At 39.6% G+C, this 18317-nt stretch overlaps 1 protein-coding gene and 1 non-coding gene across 3 annotated transcripts in view; one reads left to right on the top strand and one right to left on the bottom strand.

Annotated features, from left to right (window-relative positions):
* CERS6 (ceramide synthase 6) overlaps nt 1-18317 on the top strand; it is a 340615-nt gene that overhangs the window by 161676 nt on the left and 160622 nt on the right. The gene's annotated exons all lie outside the window — the stretch shown is intronic.
* Nucleotides 441-546, bottom strand: LOC120364420 (U6 spliceosomal RNA). The gene has a single exon (XR_005579682.1). It is a non-coding gene; the product is annotated as a U6 spliceosomal RNA (small nuclear RNA).

Raw genomic sequence — 18317 nt, 5'->3', positions numbered from 1 at the left:
GGTTGGACCCCCAACACAGAGTCCTCACTGGGGCACTGCCTAGCATTGCTGTGAGAAGAGGGTCACTGTCCTCTAGATCCCAGAATGGTAGATCCACCAGCAGCTTGGACCCTGCACCTGGAAAAGCTGCAGGCACTCACTGCCAGCCCTGGAGAGCAACTATGGAGACTGAACCATGCAAAGCCACAGGGGTGGAGCTGCCCAAGGAAGGCCTGGGCACCTCTTGTACCAGTGTGCCCTGGATATGAGACATAGAGTTGAAGGAGATTACTTTAGAACTTCAAGATTCAGTGATTGCTCTGCTGGGTTTCAGACTTGCATGGGGCCTAAAGCCCCTTTCTTTTAGCTAATTTCTCCCTTTTGGAATGGGAGTATTTACCCAATGCCTCTACCCCCATTGTATCTTGGAAGAAATTAACTTGTTTTTGTTGTCGTTGGTTTTAAATGTGAAACGCTTCAAGAATTTTGTCTCATCCTTGCAGAGAGGCCATGCTAATCTTCTCTGGATCCTTCCAGTTTTAGTGTATGTGCTGCTAAAGTGGGCACACTAAGTTGTTTTTTATTTTACAGGCTCTTAGGCAGAAGAAACTAGCCTTGTCTCAGATGAGACTTTGGACCGTGGTCTTGAGTTAATGCTGGAATGAATTAAGACTTTGGCTGCTAGGAATGCATGATTATATTTTGAAATGTGAGAAAAACATGAGATTTGGGTGGGGACATGGGCAGATTGATAAGGTTTGGATCTGCGTACCCACCCAAATCTCGTACTGATACGTAATTCCTGTGCTGGAGGTGGGACCTGGTAGAAGGTGACTGGAAAATCATGGGGGTGGTTTCCCTTGGTTTAACATCATCCTCCTTGGTACTGTCATCATGATAGTGAGTTCTCATGATATCTGGTTGTTTAAAAGTGTGTGGCCCCTTCTGTCTCTCTTTCTTCCTCCTGCTCTGGCCAAGTCAGACGTGCCTGCATACCCTTTGCCTTCTGCCATGATTATAAGTTTCCTGAGGCCTCTCCAGAAGCAGATGCTGCTGTGGTTCCTGTACAGGCTGTAGAACCATGAGCCAATTAAACCTCTTTTCTTTATAAATTACCCAGTCTCAGTCATTTCTTTATAGCAATGCAAGAATGGACTAAGACAAAGGGTTTTTACACTATTAAATGGTTATATAAATACTTTCATAATATCTTTAATTTTTCTTCTTGGTGCACAGATCCTAAAATAAGTGGCTTTCCAGAAAAAGTTACTAACCCTTGGTCGAAGGAATGATACTGCAACATCTCTTCTTATTTTGATTATAAGAGATAATACATTACTTTTTGTTAAACTCTTTTAAATTACTCTTCCCAGTAATCAAAACTAGTGTATCTTAATAGAAATGTCTTATGTTTTTGAAGTCTTTTCATGGGGTGAAGAAAGTATAAAAGGTTTGCTGCAAAATTTTTAATCAACCAGTAGTCATTACAATATATTTTGGAAGTATATACAAAGAAAAGAGAATTTCAGAATACCCTCCCCATATGAAGGAGTTTGCTCTGGGCTCACATAGAAATGGAACATTACCTCAGTGTTTGCTTCCATTATGAAATAACTTGAGTACCAGTTCTCTTCCTTAATGTATGTTCCATCCTTCTGAATGCATCAGAGAGAGAACTTCAGTTGTGAGCTGACTTCCCTGTGGAGCAAACAGAGCAACGTTGGACAGCCCATTTGTTTTCACTCCCTTGTACTCCCAGCCTCAGGCAACCACCACTAATCTATTTTCTGTCTCAGTAGTTTTGCCTTTCAGAACATTTCATATAAATGGAATCATCCAATATTTGGTTATTTGTGGCTGACTTCTTCCACTTGGCATTATGCTTTTGAGTTTCATACAGCTCGGAGAATATATCAGGACTTCATTTGAATGAATATGTCTCACTTCGTTTATCTATTCACCGTTGAGTGGGTGTTTGATTGTCTTTGCCTTTTGGCTATTATGAATAATGCTGCTGTGACAATTCACATAGAAGCCTTTGTGTGGACATGTCTTCATTTCTCTTGGGTAGCTACCTAAAAGAGAAATTACTGAGTCATGATAAATTCACATTTAGGAATATGAAATATGAGTATGAATATTTAAGAAATTACCAAACTTTCTAAGATGCACCATTTCATCTTCCTACCAGCAGTGTGTTTAGGTTCCAGTTTCGCTACATCCTCAAAAACATTGTTATTGTCTCTTTAACTATAACCATTCTAGTGGTTGTGTAGTGATCTCTCATTATAGATTTAATTTTTATTTCCCTTATGAATAATGATGTTGTGTTTTCATGTGATTTTTGGTCATTTATGCATGGTAGAATATCTGTTTAGATCTTTTACACATTTTAAAGTTATGTTTACTTTTTTTTTACTATTGACTTTTAAGAGTTCTTTATACCAATCCTTTGTAGGCTTAGTGACATGCAAACATTTTTCTCCTTGTCTATGGCTTGTCTTTTATTTATGGTATCTTTTGAAGGGCCATGCATTTTGAAACATAAATTATGAATTAATAACATGGAAGAGATTTCCAATTTTTTTTCTCATGCTGATTATTTTATTCCAAAGCTGAGATTTGTAGGAGTTTGCGGAACTCCTCCAATGAGTCAATGACAGGGTTTGTCACCTCTTTAGCTTGAATATTTTGGATACCCACACAGTGTTAGAGCTCTAGGCAGGACCAGCTTTACATGCTGCCTGTATCTGTTTACTTCATTTTCCATTTAGGGTACATCTGTCAAAGGTGACTTCAAGGACATCAGTAAGGAGAAGGTATCTTGAATTGTTGGTTCTATCTCAAGCCTAACCTGAGGGTTTCATCCTGTCTGGTCCACCAAGGCCAAGAAGTGGGAGTGCTTCTATTTCATTTCTGTTGCCCCTGCTCTCCACGTGTACCACTCATCCCTTTGTGTGTGTTTTTAATATATGTCTTCGTTTTTTTATTATTGCATTTTAGGTTTTGGGGTACATGTGAAGAACATGCAAGATTGTTGCATAGGTACACAAATAGCAGTGTAGTTTTCTGACTTCCGTCCCCTTGCCTGTATCTGTCATTTCTCCCTATGCTATCTCTTCCCACCTCCCCACCCCCCCGTCCCTCCCCTATTTCCCCCTAAAGGACCCGAGTGTGTAGTGCTCCCCTCCCTGTGTCCATGTGTTCTCATTGTTCAACACCCGCCTATGAGTGAGAACATGCGGTGTTTGATTTTCTGCTCTTGTGTCAGTTTGCTGAGAATGATAGTTTCCAGGTTCATCCATGTCCCTACAAAGGACTTGAAGTCATCGTTTTTGATGGCTGCATAATATTCCATGGTGTATAGGTACCACATTTTCCCTATCCAGTCTATCATCATTGGGCATTTGGGTTGGTTCCAGGTCTTTGCTATTGTAAACAGTGCTGCAATGAACATTCGTGTGCACGTGTCCTTATAGTAGAATGATTTATAATCCTTTGGATATATACCCAGTAATGGGATTGCTGGGTCAAATGGGATTTCTATTTTTAGGTCCTTGAGGAATCGCCACACTGTCTTCCACATGGTTGAATTAATTTACATTCCCACCAACAGAGTAATAGTGTTCCTATTTCTCCACATCCTCTCCAGCATCTGTTGTTTCCAGATTTTTTAATGATCGCCATTCTAACTGGTGTGAGATGGTATCTCAATGTAGTTTTGATTTGCATTCCTCTAATGACCAGTGATGATGAGCATTTTTTCATATGTTTGTTGGCCTCCTGTATGTCTTCTTTTGTAAAGTATCTGTTCATATCCTTCGCCCATTTTTGAATGGGCTTGTTTGTTTTTTTCTTGTAGATCTGTTTTAGTTCTTTGTAAATTCTGGATATCAGCCCCTTGTCAGATGGGTAGACTGCAAAAATTTTTTCCCATTCTGTTGGTTGCCGATTCACTCTACTGACTGTTTCTTTTGCTGTGCAGAAGCTGTGGAGTTTGATTAGGTCCCATTTGTCTATTTTGGCTTTTGTTGCCATTGCTTTTGGCGTTTTGGTCATGAAGTCCTTGCCTACGCCTATGTCCTGAATGGTTTTGCCTAGATTTTCTTCTAGGGTTTTTATGGTGTTAGGTCTGATGTTTAAGTCTTTAATCCATCTGGAGTTAATTTTGGTGTAAGGTGTCAGGAAGGGGTCCTGTTTCTGCTTTCTGCACATGGCTAGCCAGTTTTCCCAACACCATTTATTTGTTTCCAGATTTTTTAATGATCGCCATTCTAACTGGTGTGAGATGGTATCTCAATGTGGTTTTGATTTGCATTTCTCTAATGACCAGTGATGATGAGCATTTTTTCATATGTTCGTTGGCCTCCTGTATGTCTTCTTTTGTAAAGTATCTGTTCATATCCTTCGCCCATTTTTGAATGGGCTTGTTTTTTTCTTGTAGATCTGTTTTAGTTCTTTGTAAATTCTGAATATCAGCCCCTTGTCAGATGGGTAGACTGCAAAAATTTTTTCCCATTCTGTTGGTTGCCCATTCACTCTACTGACTGTTTCTTTTGCTGTGCAGAAGCTGTGGAGTTTGATTAGGTCCCATTTGTCTATTTTGGCTTTTGTTGCCATTGCTTTTGGCATTTTGGTCATGAAGTCCTTGCCTATGCCTATGTCCTGAATGGTTTTGCCTAGATTTTCTTCTAGGGTTTTTATGGTGTTAGGTCTGATGTTTAAGTCTTTAATCCATCTGGAGTTAATTTTGGTGTAAGGTGTCAGGAAGGGGTCCTGTTTCTGCTTTCTGCACATGGCTAGCCAGTTTTCCCAACACCATTTATTAAACAGGGAATCCTTTCCCCATTGCTTGTTTTTGTCAGGTTTGTCGAAGATCAGATGGTTGTGGGTATGTTGTATTTCCTCTGAGGCCTCTGTTCTGTTCCATTGGTCTATATCTCTGTTTTGGTAGCAGTACCATGCTGTTTTGATTACTGTAGCCTTGTAGTACAGTTTGAAGTCCGGTAGTGTGATGCCTCCTGCTTTGTTCTTTTTGCTTAGAATTGACTTGGCTGTGCGGGCTCTCTTTTGGTTCTATATGAAGTTTAAGGTGTTTTTTTCCAGTTCTGTGAAGAAGGTCATTGGTAGCTTGATGGGGATAGCGTTGAATTTGTAAATTACTTTGGGCAGTATGGCCATTTTCACGATGTTGATTCTTCCTAACCATGAACATGGAATGTTTCTCCATCTGTTTGTGTCCTCTCTTATTTCATTGAGCAGTGGCTTGTAGTTCTCCTTGAAGAGGTCCTTTACGTTCCTTGTTAGTTGTATTCCTAGGTATTTTATTCTCTTTGTAGCAATTGTGAATGGCAGTTCGTTCTTGATTTGGCTCTCTTGAAGTCTGTTACTGGTGTATAGAATGCTTGTGATTTTTGCACATTGATTTTGTATCCTGAGACTTTGCTGAAGTTGTTTATCAGTTTCAGGAGATTTTGGGCTGAGATGATGGGGACTTCTAGATATACAATCATGTCATCTGCAAATAGAGACAATTTGATTTCCTCCTTTCCAATTTGAATACCCTTTATTTCTTTTTCTTGCCTGATTGCTCTGGCTAGAACTTCTAGTACTATATTGAATAGGAGTGGTGAGAAAGGACATCCTTGTCTAGTGCCAGATATCAAAGGGAATGCTTCCAGTTTTGCCCATTCAGTATGATATTGGCTGTTGGTTTGTTGTGAATAGCTTTTATTGTTTTGAGATACGTTCCATCAATACCTAGTTTATTGAGGGTTTTTAGCATAAAGGGCTGCTGAGTTTTGTCAAAGGCCTTCTCTGAATCAATTGAGATAATCGTGGTTTTTGTCTTTGGTTCTGTTTATGTGGTGAATTACGTTTATGGACTTGCGTATGTTGAACCAGCCTTGCATCCCCGGGATGAATCCTACTTGATCATAGTGGATGAGCTTTTTGATATGCTGTAGCAATCGGTTTGCCAGTATTTTATTGAAGATTTTTGCATCTATGTTCATCATGGATATTGGCCTGAAATTTTCTTTTCTTGTTGAGTTTCTGCCGGGTTTTGGTATCAGGATGATGTTTGTTTCATAAAATGATTTGGGAAGGATTCCCTCTTTTTGGATTGTCTGGAATAGTTTCAGAAGGAATGGTATCAGCTCCTCTTTGTATGTCTGGTAGAATTCGGCTGTTAACCCATCTGGACCTGGGCTTTTTTGGGGTGGTAGGCTCTTTATTGCTGCCTCAACTTCAGACCTTGTTATTGGTCTATTCAGGGTTTCAGCTCCTTCCGGGTTTAGGCTTGGGAGGATGCAGGTGTCCAGGAATTTATCCATTTTTTCCAGATTTACTAGTTTATGTGCATAGAGTTGTTTGTAATAATCTCTGATGATGGTTTGGATTTCTGTGGAATCTGTGGTGATATCCCCTTTATCGTTTTTTATTGCATCAATTTGGTTATTCTCTCTTTCCTTTTTGATTAATCTGGCTAGTGGTCTGTCTATTTTGTTGATCTTTTCAAAAAACCAGCTCCTGGATTTATTGATTTTTTGAAGAGTTTTTTGTGTCTCTATTTCCTTCAGTTCTGCTCTGATCTTAGTTATTTCCTGTCTTCTGCTAGGTTTTGAGTTTTTTTGATCTTGCTCCTCTAGCTGTTTCAATTTTGATGATAGGGTGTCAATTTTAGATATCTCCTTTCTTCTCATGTGGGCACTCATTGCTATATATTTTCCTCTAGAGACTGCTTTAAATGTGTCCCAGAGATTCTGGTATGTTGTGTCTTCGTTCTCACTGGTTTTGAAGAACATCTTTATTTCTGCCTTCATTTCATTGTTTATCCAGTCAACATTTAAGAGCAAGTTGTTCAGTTTCCATGAAGCTGTGTGGTTCTGAGTTAGTTTCTGCATTCTGAGTTCTAACTCGATTGCATTGTGGTCTGAGAGACTGTTTGTTATGATTTCTGTTCTTTTGCATTTGCTGAGGAGTGATTTATTGCCAATTATGTGGTCAATTTTAGAGTAGGTGTGATGTGGTGCTGAGAAGAATGTATATTCTGTGGATTTGGGATGGACTTGTTGATTTTCTGTCTGGTTGATCTGTCTAATATTGACAATGGGGTGTTAAAGTCTCCCACTATTATTGTGTGGGAGTCTAAGTCTCTCGTAAGTCATTAAGAACTTGCCTTATGTATCTGGGTGCCCCTGTATTGGGTGCATATATATTTAGGATCGTTAGCTCTTCTTGTTGCAGTGATCCTTCTACCATTATGTAATGTCCTTCTTTGTCTCTTTTGATATTTGTTGCTTTAAAGTCTATTTTATCAGAGATGAGAATTGCAACTCCTGCCTTTTTTTTGCTCTCCATTTGCTTTGTAGATCTTCCTCCATCCCTTTATTTTGAGCCTTTGTGTATCCTTGAATGTAAGATGGGTTTCCTGGATACAGCACACTGATGGGTTTTGGCTTTTTATCCAATTTGCCAGTCTGTGTCTTTTGGTTGGGGCACCACTCATCCCTTTGAATGACCTGCTTTTATGAGGCAAATAGGATGATAAGGAATATAGGGGGAAAAGTTGAACATAAGAGCTATATATAAAAATCCGAAAGCAGCTATGTAGCACTATCAGAAGATACTACATACTGCTTAAGGGCACATACTCTGCCATTTAAAAGATATGAACCTCAGGAAAGTTGCTTGATCTTTCTGTGTCTCCTTCCATATCTCTAAAATGAGAGTATAACAGTATTAACCTTGCAAGGTTTTTGTGAGGATTAATGGATAGAACATGTAAGGTGTTTAGAAGCATATCTGCTGGGGTAATTGCTTGGTACGTGTTAACTGTTGTTTTTGTTGTCATTAAATGACGGGTAGAGGACTGCTGTAAAAAGCACAAGCTTTCACATCAGACATCCTGGTTGTCATCTTGAGTTTGGGTCCCCGCTCCTGTGTTTACTAGCTGTTGACCTCAGACAAGCCATGTCCAAGTGTTGCCATGATGGATAAAATAGAATTATACATGTGAATGCACTTAACAGCATTTGGAAGATAGTGGGTAGTCAATAGATTTTTTGTTGTTGTTGATTGTTTGGTTTTGATGTTAAGGAGGCATGATTGACAATGCAAAATAATGCTGTGACCCCTTTTTGAGGGAGAGCACCGTAGGACTTGAAGGAAGAGGGAAGCATTGCGGAGAAGTGATGGGTGGGGGCCCTCTCTGGGAGATTTGTTTTTGACAGATGGTGAAGGGTGGTTAAGGCCGCAGCAGGCCCAGATCTGATGTTTCACATGAAACACACATTGGGCTAGTAGGGACCAAGACCAGGAGTCTAAAGGTGGGATTTGATTATTGAAAGCTTTGAGACTCAGTTTCTAAGTATCTTCAGAGTTGTTCTTTTAGGAACCTCAATCTGGCCATGAATGGACAAAACCATAGAGTCAGAAACCATGTCCAGGAACACTGCAGGTGTTAATTATTGACCCCTTTTGAAAGAAATTTTAATCTGTTGGCTTGGTTCTGAGATTATCTGTATTCTGCCCCTTCACTGAAGGCACATTTGCTCTCTAGCTGTCTCCTGTCTTGTCAGTGCTTTCCTGGTTAACCTGAGGTTCTACAGGAAAGAGGTTTTAATGTTACTCTAAAGCATGCAGTGGAACAAAGAATGTGTGTTTGTTACCTTAGTATATTCCAAAGAGGTACGAGTGATTCCAAGAACCACTTGAGAATCAATTTGCAATATGATTGTCTATCTCTGCCTTGAATTACCTAGTACATTCTAGGGAAAGTGTAAATAACTTTATTTTTGTAGTTTTAATTGTTGTTCATTTTGTAATTTAAGTTGTTCTCATTTATGAGATGCTTTTAATGACCTGTTTACTATAGTACCTCTAGCTGGAAATTTCTTACGATTGCCTCCCCACCTACCCACTGCAATCTTAAACTCTAGGGCTCAAGGGATCCTCCCACCTTAGCCTCCCAAGTAGCTGGGACTGCAAGTAGTTGCCACCCCTGGTCGCCATTCTTTTATACATTTTCAAACTTAAAAAAAAAAAAATCTTATGACAAAATCTTTGACAGTGAGGTGAATATTTTTCTAATTAAATTTCCTTTTTGTTGTTTCTCGAAGTATGAACATTGATTTGCCCTTATTGTGCTTTTTACTAGAAGAGGAACGATAAATGTAAGAATGTAGTTCATTCTTGATAAATGTTTCATAATGTCAAGAATATTTTATCTTCAAGTCCTTTTTAGCTTCAGAACAATACCAGAAAGGGCCTGGTCACCCTCAGCCCCTATGTCCGTGAGCTCTTCTTCTACTGCCATGGAGTGGGACCTTCATACCTTTAACAACAGCCCCTTGTTGGGAGCCACTGAAGCCTTGCCTGTTTCTCTCTGCTCTATGTTACCCTAAAGGCTTCAGAGGATTTGGACATTGGGGAAACTACTTAGCTCACAGGAACTTTCTTTGAGGTTTATATTCTGCCTTGTCCTCTTCTGCCTCTCTACTCAACAACTCTCTCCTTGCTGCTCACCCAGAGAAGGAGCGAGAAGGGACAGGATGTGACACCATCTCTATTTTAGCAGGGCTTCCAGGTTTGATATGGAAAGACTGAGTTCTCCAGGCATTTTTTCCCAGTAACACTAGGGCAGGATGTCCTTGAGAATAGAGGTAACTCTCTAAATACTGTCACCAGCTAGGAGTGAAGACGAAAGATGTGACTGGTTTCTTAGGATAACCAAGGCTTCCTTAGATTTACAGCTGTTGCCCATCCATCGGGAAGCAGCTTTGTAGATTAGCTTGTCAGCTCCTTGATGGAAGGAGCTTGACTTAACTCATATTTATATTCCCAACACCTAGTAATATATCTTGGTATTTAGTAAATCCTCAGTATATCCTAATGAATGACCATCTGGTTGTTAGCATAATAACAAATCAAATTTATTTGATATGACTTCATTTTTATTCAGTAGACATTTTCCAAGAACTGAGCAAAAGTTCATTAGATCATTACTTAATAACCTAATGCAAGAGTGAATTTTCCCTATAAAAATTCTATGCTTCAGGAAAGCAGACTTTCATTCTGTATGGAATATAGTTTAGAGAGTAGAAAGAGTAGACCATCTCACACATCTCTGTCACATACTATACGTATGCTATTAAAGAGCTTAAAGCACAGGTTGTGAACTGGTGACCCCAAGTTGAATCTAGCCTGCATGATTTGGCCTGTATGATTTTTATTTTTTTTAATTAATTTATTTTTTGAGACAGTCTTCCTCTGTTGCCTAGGCTGGAATGTAGTGCAGTCTCGGTTCACTGCAACCTCTGCCTCCTGGGTTCAGGCAATTCTCAGTTCAATACCTCAGCCTCCCGAATAACTGGGACTACACACATGTGCCACCATACCTGGCTACTTGTTCATGTTTTTAGTAGTGATGGGGTTTCACCATGTTGGCCAGGCTGGTCTTGAACTCCCGACCTCAGGTAATACACCCACATCAGCCTCTTAAAGTGCTGGGATTGCAGGCATGAGCCACCACACCTAGTCTGATTTTTTTTTTTAAATAGAATTAATCACCAGCATTTAAAATGTCTTATGTCTTACAAAATATCAGATTTTTAACTTTCTATGAAAAATGGGGAAAATCTGGCAACACTTGAATTTGCATTCTTTCTTGACATTTGGCTGGCCCTTATATCAGTGGAGTATTGAAATAGCAACATTCCCCAGGAGTGCCAGCTTAGAAACTGAATGCCAGTCACCATTCATCCCAGTACCCTGAGAGCTAAGATTAACCGGCTCCTCATTTGCCTTAACCTGCCCAGTCCCTATAGAGATTTAAGAGTGCAACTTTTTATTTAGAAACTCAGTTTAAAGGTCTTACATGATGCTCTTGAAGGTTAGATTTTTTAACTTTGTGTCTATAAAATATCAGAATACAAAAAGATACTAAAACACATGAATAAACACACTTTGTTCATCTGTACCTCTTCATTGGTAGATTTATCCATGTATTATGTCTTATTTATAATACCACATTGCCATGGAAATTCACTGCTGTACTTTTCACTTTCCAGCCCTCCTAAATTTTACACTTTTTTCAGAGCTGCTTGTACAAAGTACAGATTTAGTGTAGTAGCAAGCTCAAGTGATTTTATAACGTTAAATATTAAATAACTTTAAAAATGCAAACAAGGGAGAAGAAGTCAGCCAAATCCTGACACATAAATTTAATGAAAAAGCAACACAAAGTGTCTAATTTACGTGGCCTACTGCTTAACCACTTTGTCAGAATGAAGCCCTCCTTCATTCTACACTTGTATCTTCTTCAAATCTCATGGGAGACATCTGTCCTAGAGTCATTTTGTAGTTGGTAGTTTGTCTAGCCATTGGCACTGGCCCATAGTTAATCATACAACTTGAAGTCATTTATTGGGTACATGTCATATACCAGCTATATAAAAATAGTGACGATAGTTACGAGTTACAGAGCCCTTGCCTTGTGATGAATGCTATTCTATATACTTTACAAGTGTTGCCTCTTTGATCCTCATTCTAACCCTTTGAAGTAGGTAGTTTTATCTTCATTTTGCAGATAAGAAAGAGGCATAGGGAGTGCCCAGGATCAAGCAGACCATGTGAAAATTGTGGAGGAAGTCCTCATGCCCAGGTTTAGAATGTAGCTTCATGAGAGCTAGTCCTGCCTAGAAGATTTAAGACACAGATCTTTCACACAGAGTTGAAAATACCCAACTGATTACTGGTCACTTAAAGGATGACTAATAACATACGTTAGCTTACTGTTAGAACAATATCTTAGGGGGATAAACACTTTTTGGGAGCTAGAGACCAGAGAAAACTGCAAAAGGATCATGAAAGGATGAGTTGGACAAAGGAAAACTCAGGGTAAGAGCTTTTTCATTTGTTTGTTTCATTAACACATGGTGAAACAAGAAAGAGATTTGTCTAGTTGTCCTAAAGAGGTTATCCCAGGCTAGGCTAGAGCGACAGTTGATTAGCTTTACCCAGGTAAGAAAGGGGTAGAGGCAGAGACATCATATGGATTGCCCGTTGTAGAGATTTTGAGATTCCTATTGGCTGAGAATATGAAAGCACTGGGGGATTAGGAGCACTGGCCTCTGGACATGTTAAGACTTGCCCTTTGGTGAGAGTGCCTTAGGCCATCTGTCTGAGCAGCACTTCTTAAGATCCCCAACTCCACTTGTTCTTTTTCTGTGTTTTGCAAGCAACCTCCTGTATAGACTTTCCTGTAGGAGTAACTCTCATTCACATCAAAGCAAATATTCTGGACTTTGTGACTATTCTCTTTGTCATGATTAATCAATTGGATAGCTTGGCTTACCGGTCTAGCTGTGGCACTCAGTTAATGCCAGCCTACTTCTTGAAGAAAGATAAAGACTGACTGTGCTAGGCTAAGGAAGACACTGAGGGAGTGGAGGAAAGGAGCAAATGAAAGGGACATTTCCAAGGTAGAACTTTGAGGTTTGATGCCTGGGATAAGGGGGTTGAAGGTGAAGGAAGACTCAAGGACCTGGGACATTGGATGGAGAATAGTGTCTTTGACAGAGATGGAAGGAAGAAAGGAAAGTGGATTGCTGGGAGAAAGATAACATGTTTTGTTTGTTTGTTTTTGGATTTTGAGCCTCAGGTGCCAACATTTGGGTGTCCAAATGACACCGGGTATCCAGGGATATAGAGCTGGTTAGGAGCAGTGATTGTCCAGTATGCAGGGAGTGGGTGAGTTCATCTAGCAGGAGCACATGGTGTGAAAAGAAGGCTGAGGATGAAACCCCAAGGTGTCACTGGCATTGACAGACCAAGGGTGGTCTGTGCACAAGGCAGGAGAAGCAGAGGGTTGGGACAAAAAGGGAATGAGCACAGCAGCAGTGATTCAAACAAGGTGGAATGGCCAGTTGTACAGATACTGCAGGATTGACATACAAGACTTAACTAATGCAGGAATTGGACTCAAAATATAAGAGTTTAAGAGAACTTAACTAACGGTCTGATTGCTTCTCCAGAAGAGAGACTTAAACGTGTCCAGGATCACCCTGAGAGTATCACAGGTGCAAACATTGTTACTACGGTGTTTCCTGCTTGGCAACCTCATGATCTCATGTTCATCCATTGTTTCATGCTGCTTTCACTTTCTAAGTATAGCTTTACAGTCAATATGTAATGCCATGTTAATAGCTGCTAGTACCAGTAATCATGATGCTCAGTTCAAATGGGTAGTTCAGTCTCACTGTCTTCCTATAAAAAGGGGCCTCCTTATTTAGAACATAAGGTGTTGCAGTATGAATACAGCTGATGTGTGGGTAACTCATAACTCTTCCAGTCAGCATACAGCTCATGTGGTTTCAGTCAGTCAGCTAAGAACTTCATTTTGTGCATTGTTACTGGCTTGGGTTTTGTGTAATGGCTTATTTTCTTATGCAGGAGTGCAAGTTGACTGGCATTTATTGGAAAAATCTAAGCAATGACAGGATGTTAGGCTGATTATGGTCCCTTCTCTGAATGAGGAAGGAACAAGAGCATCTTTTCAAATAGTGGCATGTGCCTGTAATCCCAGCTACTCGGGAGGCTGAGGCAGGAGAATTGCCTGAACCCAGGAGGCGGAGGTTGCGGTGAGCCGAGATCGCGCCATTGCACTCCAGCCTGGGTAACAAGAGCAAAACTCCGTCTCAAAAAGAAAATACAAATTATTGGTCAGAAGTCTGTACAACTACATTTATTTTCAATTGGATGGGAGATCCTTGACATACATAAATTTAACTTTCATACATATGTGCATACAAATGTATGTGTATATACATGTATTTTCATAATACACATATGCTTATGTGTGAACATATACACATACATAAACATCTGTGTCTAAACATACATATATTTTCTTTATAAACAGCTTAAAACTCCAGGAGACGAGGCATGATTGTAAATGTCTGCATTGTGTGACTGGTGTGTCAGGGCAATTAAATTAAGAATGAGCCTACTCAGGGTGGTATGAGAGCCCAGCTTGCTTTCACAGCGGGAAGCTGGTAGCCTGGGGCAAGTTCTCAGCCCTGCTTGCCCACTGCCTGGAAGCAAACTCGGTGCTGTGAGACCCGCCTTTTGGGTTGTGTGGAAGCTGGGTAATGCCTGTAACTGCTGGCTTTCCCCCACTTCCCTGACCAATCTGCATGACACAGCAGAGGCAGCCATAATCCTCCTGGGAACATAACTCCATTTACCTCAGAACCACCCCCACCATTCCCTACAGCAGGTGCAGCAACACCTGCCCAAGGAGATGCCTAGCCCTGCCCTTACCTCAGACGTGCCTCCTGATGGTCTTTTCCTACTCACTCCAGTAGCTGAAGACAAGAGGCATATACTCTTGGGAGTTTCCGCCAACTGCCTGATCCTCCCTATACTACCACAGCTGATGCTGTCTTCGAAGTGCCACCTCCTGGTGGGAGGCAAATCAGCACAAAAATAGTTTATTGACCTAAGTAAGGAACCTCACAGAGTCCATTTCACCCCCCTGCCACCTCCTCTGGGACAGGTGCTGGTACCCACAGCTGAGACAGTTTATATCAAAGAATCCAGTGCAGACAACCCCCAGCACCAGCCCAGAGCCTGATAGATCTGCTGGATGGCTAGATCCACAGGAGAGATGACAGTCACTACAACTCAGCTCTCCGAACACCACATACCTAGGAAGAGAGGGAGAGTACTACATCAAGGGAATACCTCATGGGACAAAAGAATCTGAACAGCAGTCTTGAACCCTAGACCTTCCCTCTGATGTAGCCCAGTCAAATGAGAAGGAACCAGAAAAACAGTTATGGTAATATGACAAAACAAGGTTCTTTAACACCCTCAAAAAATCACACTAGCTCACCAGCGATGAATCCAAACTAAGAAGAAATCCCTGATTGACCTGAAGAAGAATTCAGAAGGTCAGTTATTAAGCTAATTAAGGAGGCACCAAAGAAAGGTGAAGTCCAATTTAACAAAATTTTTTAAAAAGTCAAAAGACATGAGGGAAGAAATCTTTAGTGAAATAGACAGCATAAATAAAATACAATGAAAACTTCAGAAAATACTGGATACACTAAGAGAAATGCAAAATGCTCTGGAAAATCTCAGTGATAGAATCAACAAGCAGAAGAAAGAACTTCAGAGCTTGAAGACAAGGTTTTTGAATTAACCCAGTCCAACAAAAACAAAGAAAAAAAAGGCCTCCTGGAAGTTTGGGATTATGTTAAACAGCCAAACCTAAGAATAATTGGTGTTTCTGAGGAAGAAGAGAAATCTAAAAGTTTGGAAAACATATTGGGGAGAATAATCGAGGAAAGCTTTCCCAGCCTTTCTAATGACCTAGACATCCAAATACAAGAAGCACCAAGAACATTTGGGAAATTCATCACAAAAATCATCGCCTAGGCACATTGTCATCAGTTTATCTAAAGTTAAGACAAAGTAAAGCATCTTAAGAGATGTGAGGCAAAAGCACCAGGTAAACTATAAAGGAAAGACTATCAGATTTACAGCAGATTTCTCAGCAGAAGCCCTGCAATCTAGAAGGGATTGGAGCCCTATCTTCAGCCTCCTCAAACAAAACAACTATTATATACAAAACAACAGCCAAGAATTTTGTATCCAGCAAAACTAAGCTCCATAAATGAAGGCAAGATAGTATTTTTCAGACAAACAAATGCTGAGAGAATTTGCCACTACCAAGCTAGCACTTCAGGAACTGCTAAAAGGAGCTCTAAATTTTGAACAAATCCTGAAACACATCAAACTAGAACCTCTTTAAAGCATAAATCTCACAGGATCTATAAAACAAAAATTCAATTTAGGAAAAAAAAAACACAAACCAAGGTATACAGACAAATAATAGCATGATGGATGGAATAGTACCTCACATTTCAATACTAATGTTGAATGTAAATGGCCTAAGTTTTCCACTTAAAAAATATAGATAGAATGGCAGAATGGGTAAGAATTCACCAGCCAACTATTGCTGCCTTCAAGACACTTACCTAATGCCTAAGGACTCAAATAAACTTTAGGTAAAGGAGTGGAAAAAGACATTCCATGCAAATGGACACCAAAAGCGAGAAGAAGTAGCTGTTCTTATATTAGAGAAAACAAACTTGAAAGCAACAGCAGTTAAAAAAGACTAAGAGGGACATTATATAATAATAAAAGGCCTTGTCCAACAGCAAAATGTCACCACCTAAATATTTATGCACCTAACACTTGATTTCCCAAATTTATAAAACAATTACAACTAGACCTAAGAAATGAGATAGATGGCAACACAATAATTGTGGGGACTTCAGTACTTCACTGTTAGCATTAGACAAGTCATGAAGACAAAGTCAACAAAGAAACAACATATTTAAAGTATACCATGAAACAAATGGACTTAACAGATATTTACAGAACATTCACCCAGCAACCACAGAATATATATTCAAGTCATCAGCACATGGAACTTTCTCCAAGATAGACTATATGATAGGCCACAAAACAAGTCTCAATAAATTTAAGAAAACTGAAATTATATCAGGCACTCTCTCAGACCACAGTAGAATAAAAGTAGAAATCAATTCCAAAAGAAACCTTCAAAACCATGCAAATACGTGGATATTAAATTACATATTTCTGAATGATCATTGGATCAAAATGAAATCAAGATGGAAATTTAAAAATTCTTCAAATTGAATGACAATAGTGATGCAACCTATCAAAACCTCTGTGCATTATCAAAATTGCACAGATTCAGTGCAATTTGTGTCAAAACACTGTCATCATTCTTCATGGAACTAGAAAAAGAATCCTAAAATTCATATGGAACCAAAAAACCTGCATAGCCAAAGCAAGACTATGCAAAAGAACAAATCTGGAGGCATCACATCTGGACTTCAAACTATACTATAAGGCCATAGTCACCAAAACAGGATGGTAGTGGTATAAAAATAGATACATAGACCGATGGAACAGAATAGAGAACCAGAAATAAAACCAAATACTTAAAGCTAACTTTGTCTTCAACAAAGGAAACAAAAACATCAATGGGGAAAGGACACCCTGTTCATCAGGTAGTGCTGGGATAATTGACTAGTCACATGTAGGAGAATGAAACTGGATCCTAATCTCTCACCTTATACAAAACTCAATTCAAGATGGATGAAGGACTTAAATCGAAGACCTGAAACTATGAAAATTCTAGAAGATAACATTGGAAAAACCCTTCTAGACACTGGCTTAAGCAAGAATTTCATGACCAAGAACCTAAAAGCAAACGCAGAAAAAACAAAGAGGAAAGTCTTTGCAATCTGTATATCTGACAAAGGACTAATATCCAAAATCTACAAATAACTCAAATAAATTAGCAAGAAAAAAACAAACAATTCCATCAAAAAGTGGGCTAAGGACGTGAATAGACAATTCTCAAAAGAAGATATACAAATGGCCAACAAACATATGAAAAAATGCTCAACATCACTAATGATCAGGGAAATGCAAATCAAAACCACAATATGATACTACCTTACTCCTGCAAGAATGGCTATAATAAAACAAATCAGAAAGTAATAAATGTTGAGATGGATGCAGTGAACAGAGAATACCTCTATATTGCTGGTGGGAATGTAAACTAGTACAACCACTATGGAAAACAGTGTGGAGATTCCCTAAAGAACTAAAAGTAGAATTACCATTTGATGGAGCAGTCCCACTACCGAGCATCTACCCAGAGGAAAAGAAGTCATTATGTGAAAAAGAAACTTGCACATGCATGTTTATAGTAGCACAATTCACAATTGTGAAAATGTGGAACCAGCCCAAATGCCCATCAATCAATGAGTGGATAAAGAAACTGTGAATCAATCAATCACATATATATCAATCATATGTATATCACATAAATATGATGGAATGCTACTCAGCCATAAAAATAAATGAATTAATGGCATTCGCAGCAACCTGATTGAGATTGGAGACTATTATTCTAAGTGAAATAACTCAGGAATGGAAAATGAAACATCATATATTCTCACTCATAAGTGGGAGCTAAGAGGATGCAGAGGCACAAGAATGACACAGTAGGCCGGGCGCGGTGGCTCAAGCCTGTAATCCCAGCACTTTGGGAGGCCGAGGCGGGTGGATCACGAGGTCAAGAGATTGAGACCATCCTGGTCAACATGGTGAAACCCCGTCTCTACTAAAAATACAAAAAAATTAGCTGGGCGTGGTGGCGCGTGCCTGTAATCCCAGCTACTCGGGAGGCTGAGGCAGGAGAATTGCCTGAACCCAGGAGGCGGAGG

The sequence above is a fragment of the Saimiri boliviensis genome, chromosome 5 (genome assembly GCF_048565385.1).
Source record: "Saimiri boliviensis isolate mSaiBol1 chromosome 5, mSaiBol1.pri, whole genome shotgun sequence".
In the NCBI taxonomy this organism is placed as follows: Eukaryota; Metazoa; Chordata; class Mammalia; order Primates; family Cebidae; genus Saimiri; species Saimiri boliviensis.
This window is presented reverse-complemented; position numbering and strand designations above follow the sequence as displayed.